Here is a 16,076-nt window from a genome sequence, read left to right on the forward strand (position 1 = left end):
CGTATTTTATATATTTTACTAGGGCTTCTATAAAATATCTATTTTAGGAACACCTGGGTGGCTCACTTGGTTAAACGTCAGAATCTTGATTTTGGATCAGGTCATGATCTCATGGTTTGTGAGTTCAAGCCCTGCATCGGGCTCTGTGCTGACAGTGTGAAGACTGCTTGGAATTCTGTCTCCTCTTCTCTCTGACCCTCCCTTGCCAGCTCTTTGTATCTTTCTCAAAAGTAAATAAAAATAAAACTGTAATTTAAAAATCTATTTTAAATAAATACTCATGATTTTAAATATTCTAAAAACTGTTAATTATTTGTAGGTAGATGTGGATGCACATTCATATATTTTAACATCACGCATGTATATATAATGAAGACAAAAGTAGTGACTTTCTGATTTACAGTGATTTTTGAAAAATAGCCCCTCCTCACAGATAGGAATTTATAGATGTGACTGGAAGAGGGATGACAATGAATACAGTTCTTGACTCCTTGCCTCCTTGGCATGCAATATTATGAAAACAAAGAAATTAATTATTTGGATGGGATACCCAACGTAAGCAACTTATCTGATACATCATGTTTGGCTGCTCCTGTTTTTTTGTTTTGTTTTGTTTTGTTTTTTTTACCTTTTACCCCTATAAGTGCCACTGGTTTTGCCTTTCTTTTTCCTCTGCTAGGTTCACTCTTAAATAAATGAATGTGCACTTAGTTCAAGTATTTATTTCCATAAACAAGCAATTTCAACCACTACATTAGTTCTTTTTGCTCTCACTCAATTTATACTTGGTATTTGTGATAACATACATGACAACACATCTACAGAACTATAAATAAAACAGAGCTATTTGGAAGCTGGAGAGAGGGTAGTAGAGCAAAGATTCCCCCCATCAATATCAACACTGCCTTCATTTTTCATCTATGAGGGAGCTACTTAATATGGTGAGACTAAGAAAGAATTTTCATAAAAACACAAACATTACAAAATTTGGTATCATTTTCTTAAAGAAAAATCCCGTTTTTTATTATTATTATAATGCAGCAAATCGCTATCTTCTCATCCCTTTATAATTTACTCTCTTTTTTTTAAGCTTACTTATTTTGAGAGAGAGACAGAGAGACAGCACAGGAGGGGTAGAGAGAGGGAGAGAGAGAATACCAAGCAAACTCCACAATGTCAGCACATAGCTCAATGTGGAGCTCGAAAATACAAACAGTGAGATCCTGATGTGAGCTGAAGTCGAGAGTGGGATGCTTAAACAACTGAGCTACCCGGGCACCCCGATAGTTTACTCTTATTTCAAAGCCTGACACTTAGCATTTAAAATTTCATCATTTTTTTTCCAAGAAGCAAAGGTGTTCTAGAGTAAAAGTTAATTTCTAAGTTATGCTTTTCACAGCTCTTTAGATGTAAACATGAGAAGTAATTAAATTCACAATTCCACCCTTATTCTTGGACCTTTTAATTCTCACAGTTTCTTTTTTCATTAGAGGATGCATTCAGTAAATGTACCCCATTACAATCCTTTAGATTGAAACTACAGGTTCTCTACCCCTGCTGGTAAAGCATCTGCTTCTCTAGTGAGCTGTGCTTGTTTGGATCAAACTTGAAGAACATTTCTATTAGCTCTTTTGTAAGTACACTAACAAATTATCTTTAAGTACTTCTATAATACAGAAAAATAACAACAGGTCTTTAACATTTCTCAAAAGAAAAGACTGTTTTGATAACATAAAAATAATATATGCATGAAACAAGCAGGCTAGCGAGGTTAATCACTTCAAAGGTCTAATTTAAGATGCAATTATGGATCGCTCAGTCTGCTTCATGGGGACCATGAGAATTCTAAATCAGAGTGGGTATAAGTTATAGCTCTTTTCTATTTAATTTACTTATTTCAGAACAGAAGTTTTTCATAACTAATGTGACTGTATATCATTCTGCCAATTGAAAAAAAAAAAGCTCCCTTAGGTAGAGTTTCCTAAAAATAAAATTATTTTTCTAATTTTTTTGTAAAATGGGTAAATGTTTTCCCTTTTCTGAAAACAAATGCAACATTTAGATATTTAGTTCTAAGAAGAAATGTCTGGACTTACTTAAAGCTTTTATAAAGGTTTCTTTAAATTTATTTTATTTTATTTTTTTAACGTTTATTTATTTTTGAGACAGAGGGAGACAGAGCATGAACAGGGGAGGGGCAGAGAGAGAGGGAGACACAGAATCTGAAACAGGCTGCAGGCTCTGAGAGGTCAGCACAGAGCCCGACGCGGGGCTCGAACTCACGGACCGCGAGATCGTGACCTGAGTCAAAGTCGGGCGCCTAACCGACCAAGCCACCCAGGCGCCCCTAAAGGTTTTTTTTTAAATGAAGACAACTAAAATGGTGATTCTTTCTGAAAGATCAAATGCAAAGTTGGGTATTTTCATAATTAATTTGGCCATCAGTGATTGCTTTATTAAACATGGTATATCTGATTTCATGTAATGGCACACAAAGATGTGCTACCTGCATCACTTCCTAGTTAACTACTAGTCAAAACATTTCATCATAGGCCAGGATTTGGTTCTTATGGAGGGAATAATTACGTTTTAGAAAGTGACCACTTCCTCAGAATGGAATAAATCTTTACAAATCCATCCAGGACCTTACTACTGCTAATACTAAATTTGTCATACACTAATCCTGCCTTCTGAGTGTTTGTGCTCGTACTGTAGTAAAATAATGTCCATCTTATGGACAGAGCATCCTTCTTACACTTTTTATGCTACTCACATAGCAAAGGTGTGCAATTAACATAGTACAGACACATGAAATATAATAGCAAAATATTCCTGCAATTTTCTAATCATTAAATCAATCAGTCAGAGTTTTAAATGAAAGCAAATGCTTTATTATTCATTAAGTATATATCAAGTGTGAAGTAAAATAATCTAGGGATTCATCCTTCTGAATTGATAGTAAAATCTAAAGGGAAGAAATACATATGAGATAAAAATTCTTTCTGAACTTATTAATGTAAAATTGAGTGTTTCATTCCTGATTGCATTCCTAATGTGTGGAGACTATCAAAACCTAACCTGATCCCATTATTTATTAGCATGGGTATTCCTTCATATTTTCTGCAAAAATAGTTATAACATAAACAATTTATATACCATATTTACATTAAAATATATGAAAATGCTACACTTAAGATGTATTATTGACACCTTATGGGATATATATCTTCCCTTGTGAACATTACTTTTCATTCATTCAATTGTCTCGATGTACTTGCTTGTGTAACTCAAAAGTTCTCTGAATTAAATTCAAATGTTCATATAGACCTTCAAAAAATTTAATCATTTTAAAACACCAAATTTTCAAGGATCAGTTTATAATTATTCTCTTATAATATTTATAATCAATTCTGATGAATGATTTCAATCAGTGAGTCACACTAAATCAAATATTTGACAAGTAGCTTGGGCAATAAGATTTGTGGTAACCTATTAATATTTGCAAATCTGGCTCTCTGTATGAGTTGATCAGTAATTTCTATAAAGATGATTCATTTGCCACCTTGTGCAGCTATGATTCAAAAAGGTAACAAATCTCAGGTAATATAAATAAACCCAGATTTGCTTAGATAATGAATCACAAAGATGACTCATGGCAAGTATTTATCAGAAAGTCAAGGATGCCCAGAAGATGATGATTACAGTACAGACATCATCTTTAAAAAATAATTCATCCAGGAGCCAAATTACTAATGTATTGTCAAGAATATATAAAAGAAGCTTCATAAAAATGCAACAAGGAATACAATATGGAAAATACACCAGAGGTTAGACATTCTGATCGCTGATCAAAGTCTGCTCTGATACTGGTGAGCACTCAGAAATAAAAAGGACTGCATTTTAGAAATTCCCCACTTGGGATCTCAGACATATGCTGGCTTTATTCCAGAGTATCATTCGACAAATAGCTGGGCAGTTATCCATCCGGTTTTCTGTGTTTTCTTTTCTGGTTTTTCAGGTTAGAGACTTGGCAGGCAAAGCTAACATTGAGTTGGGCTTGAGTTGTAGATGCTGATGACCAGTTGTCTTGGAAATTATTGAATAAGGTCAACAAACCAGGAGCCAGAAAGGAATTTGGGCTTGAGATCAGATATATCAGTTAGACAACTGCCGGGTGATGAACTCATGGGAACACTGTCATGGATCTATGATCTGTCAGGTTTCCCATGAGTGACACCAGGAATGAGCCACAACTGTCAAGAAAGATACCAGGTAAACTCAAGGGTCAGGGTGTCAGCATGCTAGTAGTGATATTAGCCAAGTTCTGGTCAAGTCACTATTGGGTAATTTAGTGGTATCTGATGCCCTTTGTAAGACCTATCAAAGAAAATCCCTTGGTCATTGGGAAATAATTCTGTAAACACACATGATGACTAGAATGGATACAAAATTTTGGATGTTAGATCCAAAAGAGTTATTTAAAAATTTTTTTAAGTTTATTTATTTATTTGCAGAGAAACAGAGACAGTGTGAGCTGATGTGTGGCAGAGGGAGAGGGAGAGAGAGAGGGAGAGAGAGAGAGAGAGAGAGACAAAGAGAGAGAGAGATTGAGAATCCCAAGGAAGCTCCACACTGTCAGCACAGAGCACAGTGTGGTGCTTGAACTCACAAACCTTGAGAACATGACCTGGGCCAAAATCAAGAGTCAGATGCTTAACTGACTGAGCCGCCCAGGCACCCCCAAAGAGATTTTTTTAAGTTTATTTGTTTATTCTGAGAGAGAGAATGTAACAGAGGGGGAGAGGCAGAGAGGGAGAGAGAGAATCCCAAGCAGCCTCTGTGCTGACAGTGCAGAGACCGACTGGGAGTTTGAACTCGCAAACTATGAGATCATAATCTGAGCAGAAATCAAGAGTTGGATGCTTAATAGACGGAGCCACCCAGGAAGCCAGAAAAAGATCCCTTTTTACCTTTAAAAATGCCAACATTCAGGTGAACCCATTAATAATTTTAAAAGGATAAAATATCTTTAGAAATCTTATAAATGAAATTTCTATGCCATGGAAAATCTACCTTACAGCCTGGTTCCTTTCATTCAGACACACTTACAAACTCTGGAAGACCCTCATCAGCCACTAAACTAAAATCTGTAACAGTAGCTGGTCACTTCTCACACTGATACTTTGAAAACTTTAGAGGAAAATTTTAAAACCCAGAAAAATGTTTTCAATATTAAACTTCTAGAAATTTTCACTGTAAAATATCTTTTTTTTTTAATTTTTTTAACATTTATTTATTTTTGAGACAGAGAGAGAGAGCATGAACAGGGGAGGGTCAGAGAAAGAGGGAGACACAGAATCTGAAACAGGCTCCAGGCTCTGAGCTGTCAGCACAGAGCCCTACGCGGGGCTCGAACCCACGGACCGTGAGATCATGACCTGAGCCGAAGTCGGACACTCAACCGACTGAGCCACCCAGGCGCCCCTAAAATATCTGTTTTTAATGTTATTTTTATTAACATGAGTCCAAAAGACCTTGTTTTTATTAATTCCCTTGTAAATCCTTGTGTTTTTATTATTTTTACAAAAAAGGATGGAATAGATATGACTAAATTATTCTAGGCTGTAATGATCAGCTGTTTTCCCCAAAGGGATTTAGCCTTCTCATATATTCAAGGACACACACACACACACACACTGAACCAAAGGGTAAATACCAGATATTCATTGTACTTCAATTACCTGTGGCATTTGGGGACAGCTATCTAGCTGTTCACAAGCCAGACTCTCCCTATCCCATATTTCTTGTTTAGTATCACGTAAAAATGAAATGGAACTATAAGAGGAACAAAATGAAATCTGATCAATAAAATCTGAAATTAATTTATGAGCATTTAATTCCATGTCAATTGGTATACTATCTAAAACATTATAATCTATTGGATATATCCCAGTCATACTTCATATGATTCATATTGACTAAATGATTAAAAATAATTTTAAAGAAAGCTCATGACTCATGTTCTTCTAAGTCATGCTATGTTGATAAACCTAAAACAATGAGCAATGAAATCATGCCTCTCCTTGAGCCTTGCATTTTCATTTACTTATTCATCAACTTAAAAAATATTCTTAAATAACTAATTTTTGTCAGGGGACATAGTAGTGACAAAAAAGACAAAATTGGGACCTTTATAAAGTCTATGTTCCACTGGGAAGGAGACAGACAGCAAATGAACATTACATAATATTCAGAAATAAAATACAGCATCTAAGCTAGTGATCAATGCTCAGAGAAAAGTAAAGCAGGAAGAGGAGAATAAGGAATGTAAGGCGGGGGGGGGGGGGGGTTGCAGTTTGAAATAAGGTTATGAGGAAAGGCTTCAGTGAGAATGCACTTTTTGAGCCTGAAGGGGATGAAGGAGGCAAGCCTTGTAGATACATTGGAGGAAAGCATTGCAGATAAAATTAACAAGTACAAAAGTCCATAGATAAGACTGCAACAGGTGAATTCTGGGACAGTAAACTGGTTAGGGTAGAAAACCAAAACACTTAAAGTTAGTAGGAATAAAAGGAGATGAGGACTGATTGATGGGAGAAAGACAAACCATGAGAGGTACATTTGACTTTTATTGTGAATGATGTGGGAAATCTTCTGTTGTTTTTAACTCTAGGGAGTCTGATTTTATTTAACAGTCTAAAGTGAAATTCAAGATATCATTGCCTCATACTCATAGATGAATCGATTGGTAGACAGACATAAAGATCAATACATACCCCTTAATACCAATATGATGTTACATACTATGAATAATACATACAACTTACTTATACATTAATGTTATATTTTAATAAAGCATATTCACATTAAAGAGACTAATTTCATTTCAGTTTTAAAAAATCCTTAGTAATAATACTCTCACACATAAAAACAATTTTTCTCAGACCTATCTCTCTTAAAAGGAAAAGCAATGATTTTCACATAAAATTTTATAATACTTCAATAGTTTACACTAACATATGGCTATGTAACAATATTGGAATGAAACTATAAAAAATCAAAGTTGTATTATTTGTCTCTACCTCCCATCAAATAAGAAATTATTTCAAGTATATATAAAATGAACTAGAAGACAAACTACAAAAAATTTGTCTTGAACTGTATTTCTCTTAGAAATACCTGTCATAAAAAGGTCCTTTCAATTTTTTAAAAAATAAATTCTATTTAAGAAACAAATATGTCACTAACTTAAAAAATAAGTGATAACATAATGTTATATTTAACTGAACTGACCATCATATATAAAGTGTTAAAGTCTTTGGTAGTCCTTTGCTACAATTGATATTAATCTGACTGATATCAAGATCTTTTCAGCCATCTTTATAATGAGTGCTGAATTCCCCATGTTATTTTCTGTAAAGATACTATAATATATAAATATTTAAGAATGACCTGTGATCACAAGTCTCATTTTCTCACAAAATTAATGTTAATATTGATAATATGATTTAATTTTAATATATGCTAAAACATGTAAAACAAAACATTTTTAGAAATAACTTTATATTAAATATACCATCTGCTTTTGACTTAGGAAAAATGCATTTCCAAATGCATTTTTAAAAATAATCTTGTCCTTTACTGGATGTTAGACTTAACATTACTGTGTTAAAATGATTTTGTGTTTAAAAAAAAAAAAGTAATTGCATCTTTATAAAGTGTCTAGATTTTTTCTAATTACATTATTCCAGTTTGAGAATCAAGTAATATTATAAACATTTATAATATATAAAAACTATAAAGGCTATGAGGCTATGAGTTAATAACCATATTCAAGAAATTATAAAGTCTATCTTTATTTGAGCCATACAAATTTATAATCTGTATAAGTCTAAATTGCTCCCAGAACTCTCCGTTATCCTCTATCAAAATTATGAGGCACAAATGCCACCAGGTCCATGTGGAGATGTGGCTATCTACACAACAGCAGCCAAACCATTAAGTCCCAGATTTGTATATCTTAAAATTGAAATATTCTTACACAAAATGGACCAGTAGATTTCTTCTACTTCTCAAGTGGGCATACTAATGCTTTCAACCTCCCTGAGAATGTCAAATGTTTCTGCACAATGTTGCTGCCTGCTGAGACAGATTGGCAGACTGGAGGTGGCTCCAGTGAGACAAGATCCACATTCACCTTTTCTTGACAAGGTGAGACCTGAGGAAGGGAACACATTTCTTTTCATTCTAGGTAAGTCAAATTTGGGGTATAAGCTACAATTATAAATTAGTGAAGAGCTGCAAATGAAATATTAAAGTACAAGTAAAATTTGACTCCTAAAGATTTACTCTTCCAGGGAGCCTGGGTGGTTCAGCCAGTTAAGCATTCAACTCGTGATTTCAGCTCAGGTCATGATCTCACTATTCCTAAGTTGGATCGCCACATCGGCTCTGTGCTGATGTGAGGGGCCTGCTTGGGATTCTCCGTCTCCCTCTCCCATCTCCCTGTCTCCCTCTCCCTCTCTCTCTCTCTTAAAAACAAATAAATAAACATTTAAAAAAATTGCTCTTCGAATTTTCTTTTAATAAATTAAAATTGATCTAGTAATTATTTTATTTTCATGATCTCATTATCTTCAGATGTTACATTTTCCTAGATACCAATGTCAACACTAAGAGACAATGAAATTAGAGCCAAGTAATATTAAAAAAAATAAAGTCCCAAGCAACTCAATCATAACCTAATGTCTGTATAACTTTTAATGCTATTGCTTGTCTAAAAGTATTCGAAATGACTACTAACAAGTAACTGGTTAATTCTAGGATTGAGGAAGCCTCTTGCATATACCATAATGAATCCCTCTATCATTGGATGCTTTCTGACTACAGTACTGATAAAGAATTTTGATAGGGAAACAAAAACAAAAACCTCTTCTAAATTTTATCTCCTATGATTTATTAGGTTACCAATTAGGACATTTAAAAAATAATAATTAGGACATTCACCTTTTACCCAATGATAGTCCCTTCTGAGTTACCCTGATAATAACTAGTGCCAGCAAAATGGAACACAGAAATACTAGTCCTGTCTAAATGTTTCTTCAATCTCTGGAACTATAAAAATCTCTGTCACTACCTACCCAGATCTACCCAGGAATTGCACTGACTTAGTAACAAATGGCCATATAATGTCCTTTCCTAAATTTGAAAAGTTAAGTATTCACTATTGCTGTAGAACATAATACTGAAAGTTTTGCCTGATTTAACCCTATATGGTATAAAGCTCACAAATTCACTTGAAGAAAGAGAATACCAGGTATTAAAAACAAAAAAAAAATCTTACATTTTCCTAATAGCATGAGAATATACATGGAATACAAACAGAATGAATATATGAATATGAATATGAATATATATATATGGAGAAAAACATCCATTCCTCTTGTCTACTTCACAATTAAGTTTTTATTGTGACCAGCATGAGGGATTTTCAGGTAAAATTGGAAGCCTGGCTTAAGTAACCAAATAAAATAAAATAAACTTTGATTATAGGTTAGCTGCTCAAGAGAAGAGTCTGTTTTTATAAATTAAAATTTCTATACCTTCATTGCTCAGGAAAGTACATCAAAATCAGCATAAGTAAATCATAGCCAGTAAAAATTCTTAACGTTAATTAAAGCTGTCCATTTCAAACCTGGCTCATAGATCCATATACAGATGTTAGAACAACAAAGGAACTAATGATGTTTCTCATGTTTGTTTTGTGTTGTGTTTCTGATTATAATTGTAAAGTGTTTCCCTTAATGGGAAACACCAGTGGCCAGTGAAACCAACCTACCAAAAGCAAGAAGTTCCCCAGATACAATATTAAATCAGAGAACAGTTACAGGATACTATTTATATAATTTATATTACATTTATGACCAGCTATAAATGAACGGTTCTTGATTTTATAGTACTTAAGCCTTTGTGTAGTGACTAACACCTAATATAGAGTGGACTTTGCCTTTTCTGGTACAAAAATAAGATTCCCAAGACTTTTGGTGAGTGATTAGATATAGGAGGTGAAGAAAAAAAATGTCAAGGATAATTTTCCACATTCTAATGTGGGTAAGGGGATAAATGTATCTTCCACCAAATGAGACAGACAGCATGGGAATATAAACCAGTTTGGGAGCAGGGAATATGAATTCAACTTTAGAGATAATGAGTTTCAGGTGTCTTTGATGCATCCAAGTACAGGTGTCCAGAGCACATTACGCATTCATTTCTTAAGCTCAGTGGAGAATCCCCAGCTGGAAATTTATATCTAGTAGTCTTCAGTATATGGATGAAAGTTAAAACCAGGAAGTTAAAATCAGTCAATTACATCATTTTAATACAGTAGAGAGAATAAGACCAAAGCTAAAGATAGAATCCTGAGGTAAATTAACATTTTAGAGACTAGACAAAGGATGACAAGAGATTTGGTTCTCAAGTTAACCAGATGATATGATAAATTTGCAATACCCTGCTTAGAAAAGGGTGTGTAACCAAACAAATACTAGATGTGAAATTAGAAGTAATGTCAAGATTCAATCTGAACTGTTCACTGAATAAAATATGATTTGGATTATTAACAACGAACCACAAATAAGGTGGTACTTACCCCACTTTAAGAAGTATGTGAAGGCATTTTCAGATGTCACAGTAACAGAGAGTGCAGCCTGTATCAGTAAGCAAGCCCAAGGATGCCAGGAATGGAATGGACAGCCCCACACAATGAACAATCTGTCCTCCCAAACTGTTGGTTCTGTGTTTCAGAAGACTATTATCGGAAGCCATTCTTACTGAAAGACAAAGAATTGTTCCTCCCCTTCCCTTCCTATCTAACTAAAGGAGGTAACTGTTTACACTGAGACTTAAGAAGTAGCTGTGTGAAGGAGAACCTGGATGGCTCAGTCAGTTAAGCATCCAACTCTTTATTTCAGCTCAGGTCATGATCCCAGACTCGAGGGATTGAGCCCCATGTCCAGCCTTGCTTCAGGCTCCGTGCTAGGTATGGAGCCTGCTTGAGGGTCTATGTCTCCCTCTGCCCCTCCCCTCCTCGTGTGCACTCTTGCACTCTCTCTCTCAAAACTAAAGAGGAATTAATAATCAATCAATCAATCAACCAAGTGGCAGTGTGAAAATATCTTCCCACCTTTTTTCTCCAAGGAATAGTTTCTGTGTCAACTGTGACCAAGAAGTTTCATGAATGTCACTTTGTATGTCATTACCTGCAGTGTCCAGCACAGCATTGCATTATTTGGCATTGCTTAACATCTTTTCTCACCTAACTTTCTTATTTTCCCACCTTTGCCTTTCTGACTTTTCATCTTCATAAAGCATAAACACTTTTAATCCTTGCCCCAGCCTATGTTTTCCAGAGAATATGGTCACTGTTATCTATCTTTATTTAAATAATTGGTCCCCACTATCTTTCTTTATTAAAGTGATATCACTATCCTCTGTATATACATCATGCTGTTCTGTCTCCCACCCCATATGTGCATGCACAAAGATGCATACATACACAAAAATGTAAGCTATTCATTTTCCATGCATATAATCATTTCTAATGAGAATACATTTTATTCTCTGTGCAGATAAACAATTCACTTTAAAGAGATATAAAGATTTATAGGAAAACAAACAAATGTGTTATGGAAGCTCTCACCTCAAGAGCAAAGAACTATCTAATATCAAAGCTTGAGAGGAAGTAAGAAAATACCTGCACAATAGAGAAAAGATAAATTGTAAATAGAGAAGAGGACGGATGGAAAAGGGAATGCAGGAAGGAGTTTGTAGAGGTTTAAAGTGATTTGGAAGATGACAGACGGTGTGCAATAAATGGCATGACCCTTTATGGATTTCCCTGTGACTTTCAGTTGTTCATGAATAATTCCAAATGCATAGTATGATGGATTTCCTGTTGAACCAGTGAAAGTGCTGAGTTCCATGTTTAAATAAATATAAACTCAAACAGAAATAAAATATATGGGTAAAAAAATGACAAGACAGTGCCCAGATGACATGTGGTGGCAGAAATGTGATTTATCTAAGGAAACTAAAAAGCAATCCTCAGCTGTATCATAGATTATCTCATTACTATAGAACTACCTAAATGTATCCCTGTACAATGCCTGCTAAATACCTGAGTGTATGTGCAGAAAAGGAAAGGTAAATAATGCTTAGGCTACATAACCTTAGAAATACTGAATTTTGGATTAGCTACAGAAACTCCTCCGAGATTCATATTTTTAAGCTGTGAAAGAAATATACTGTGAGATACTATAAATTTCATTAAAAAATAGTTGAAATTAGACTATAAGTTTCCACAATTATCCAAAAATAGAGTGTTCCTACGAAGCCTTTTGAAAGCCGAGATGATGTAAAGCAAAGAAGCAGTTACATTAGTTTGCAAAAATGTTTTGGTATTCCCAGACCCAAAAAATAGCCTCTCTTAGGCTTTTCTGAGATCTTAGGGCATGTCTTGTTAATGGATGCACAAAATAAAGGTGAATAAAGCACAGATGCTCACAGACATAGTTCAAAGCCATGATGGCCTGATATTGAGATTCTGAATGTAGTTCCTGGGGAAGGAGGCACTCCTGCTAAGGGTGCATGATGCTTCTATAAAGGTTCGTTGCAAATAAATGCTGCTATTTTCACTTTTTGTCCTTTTTAATTAAAGCAAAATCTTCTCCAGATTTCTTTCAGTTAGTGAAAACAGGTACTAATGTATGTCTTTCATAACAGCAAAATGGTGTAAAACAAACTTTTGAGAAAGGAAATAATCTTAAAAGCAGTGAGAAAAAATTAACTTGTTATGTACAAGGGAATCCCGATAGCATCATCAACTGATTTTTCTGTAGAAAATTTTGTAGTAGGCCAAAATGGAGTGTCATGATATATGCATTCAAACCGCTGAAAAGAAAATAAAAATAAAGAAAACAAAAAAATAAAACAAAACAAAACAAAAACCTTTTATCCAAGAATACTCTGCCTGGCAAAGCTATCAAATAGAACTAAAGGAGAGATAAAGAGTTTTCCAAACAAGAAAAAAAACAAAAAAAACAAAAAAAACAAAAAAAAACAAAAAAAAAAACAAACCTAAAGAAGTTCATCACCAGTAAAGTAGCATTACAAGTAATGTTAAAGGGACTTCTTTAAGCTGAAAAAAAGTTATTAACCAATAACAAGAAAATATATGAAAGTAAAAATCCCATTGGTAAAGTTGAATATATAGTAAACTATAGAAATTATTCTTGAAAGTATAGTTTTTAAAGTTAATATCTAGTAAAGGTATTAACCATTTATAAAGCTAGTATTAAGGTTAAAACAGAAAAGTAGTAAAATTAACTATAACCACAATAATAGTAAGAGATACACAAAGTTAAAAGATGTTAGGGGCACCTGGTGGCCCAGTCAGTTAAGGATCCAACTTCGGCTTGGGTTATGATCTCACAGCTCATGGGTTTGAGCTCCATGTCGGGCTCTGTGCTAACAGCTCAGAACCTGAAGCCTGCTTTGGATTCTGTGTCTCCCTCTCTCTCTGTCCCTCCCCCGCTAGTGCGCTCTCTCTCTCTCTCTCTCTCTCTCTCTCTCTCTCTCAAAAGTAAATAAACATTGGAAAAATTTTTAAAAAGATGTTAAAATATGACATCAAAAACATAAAGTATATTGAGATGTAAACACGTAAAAGTTTTAGAATGTGGTCAAAATGAAGCTGATATCGACTTAAAATGGATTCTTGTGTGTGTAGGGTGTATGTATGTATGGTATATGTAGGTATGTAGGGTATATGTATGTATATACATACATATACACACACAACTATTATATGTGAATGTCGTGGTAACCACAAAGCAAAAACCTGTAGTTGATACACAAAAGATAATGAGAAAGGAATCTAAATATAAGACTAAAGGAAGTCATTAAATCATATAGGAATAATGCAAAAGAAAAGAGAACTACTACAAAAACAGCCAGAAAACAATTAATGAATAGCAATAAGTATCAATAATTACATTATGTTATGTAATAAGAAAGGGAGGTACAAGGGAATTTTTGTAAAGGTGGAAATTTTCTCAAAATGAATGCCACTTTGTTGAAAAAAACTTGATGGTAATGAAGTTTTCAATAGATAATGAAGGAAAGCTCCCCAGAGCAGTTCAGTAGCCAGACATCTGGCACTGTGTCTACATGAAACTACTTTCAACATATTTATTTTGGGCCAAAATTAAACCATTTGGATTATAGTCTTCCTACTGTGGTATTCCCAATTTCTTTCTCTCATTACTATAGGTAAGAGTTAGAAATTAATGGGGTAATCAATAAGATGATTTTCACAAATGAGATCTGATCTGTTCACCTGGGAGTTCACAAAACAAATGCGCTCTCAGATGGAGGTCAGAGTTCACATAGGTTGTTCATCCTTTGAGGGTGGGATTATTTCACAGAAAATCTTAAAACATCAAGAGGCAACTAAAATTCATAAAATAACTTACAACATTAACACACATTTTTGTACACTTAATATGGTTCTGGTCTATGCTAAATACAGACACCATCCCCACCGATACTCAGAATAACCTATGACTTTGCCTAGTTTCCATCCTCCTTTACAGTTAAAGAAGTGTGCTTACAGGGAAGTGACTTGTCAAAGCCATGGGGAAGGTCAGTGACACACTAGCATTCCAACTTAATCATGACTGGTGGTGAAACCCACATTCTTAACCCAAGGCAGAGTTGTTAGAGACTTTAGCCTAGCAATAGCAAAAGGTGGTGACCATAAGTAACGTTTCACCACTAAGAAATTTATTTATCCATGTCTCTTCAGGGAAATGCTGACTTACAAAATATTTACTGTATATTTTGGAGTAATGTAGCCTTATACAGAGGAATTACTTAAATGAAGATATGTAACATATAAAACATTTATACATTCTACTTCTATGGGTCATCTATGGAAATTAATTACAACAGGTGGGATCTTTCTTTTTTCATGTTTATTCAATATAAAAGAACAAAACACAAATATTTGGTGAAATAGTAATTTTAGACTATATCACTGGAAATGAATAAAAAGGAAGATTTTGTGGGGGAGCATTTTTATGTAGTGAATGGAGTATGCATTGTGCATGTGTGTAAACTATAGTAGTTTTGAATATGAATTTCACTAGCTTTCCTTGGTGCTGTAAATGCTGTGCATGCACTGTATTTGGGTACTTTTTTTGTCAAACAAATACAGATGCACATCACAGCAAGTGAACTGCTCTTTCAATGTGGTGAGTATGAAGCTTTTTTATGATAGTGGTAATGATCCAGAACCGATTATGACGTTGATACATTAAGCATTTCTTAGCAGTCAGCAGCTCTGTATCAAATTGAAGATTTTTTTTGTTTTCATAAGATCTTACTTGATTGAGGAGACTATAAAAGACATACAGTACAACTACTTTGTTTTCAGTGCCAATTTCTTTAGTTAAACTACATACTCTCTGCATGATTGGAAAGGGTAAAAGGGCCAGAGGTTAGTATTTTTAGTTGGCTCATCATGTCTACTAAAATGAGCATTATTAGCATATTATTCTTTAAAATCACAGTATAAATAGAACGGAGGCTTGATTGCATGAACTTCATTTAAAATACTACCCTGATGAGTCATGCTTGGTCAAATTCACTAAAAAGAATTCAAGAGCCAAGGACTCTGATGTGACAGAGTAGATTTGGTTGTTTTTACAGTAATTAATGCTGCCTCTTGTAACGGCTCACACTGTAATTTGCACATGCAGTGTTTTTGTTTGTTCATTTAAACTGTGGTTTTGAAAAAGTGTATATGTATAATAAATTTCACTACTAGGGCAAATCTCTAAAACTTAAGCACATCTCCAAGCACCAAGTAAAAACCCTTGTTAATAACAACTCATTTCAAATGTCAGTAAATTGTAAGCAAGTGTGCTATGAACAAGTGATAGTCATGAGTAAATCTACCAGACTCATAGCCAATTTGGATTCCTCATCCCTCTGAATCAACGGGAAATAAGGAAGCT

This window comes from Lynx canadensis, chromosome A1, assembly GCF_007474595.2.
Source record: "Lynx canadensis isolate LIC74 chromosome A1, mLynCan4.pri.v2, whole genome shotgun sequence".
NCBI classification, from domain to species: Eukaryota; Metazoa; Chordata; class Mammalia; order Carnivora; family Felidae; genus Lynx; species Lynx canadensis.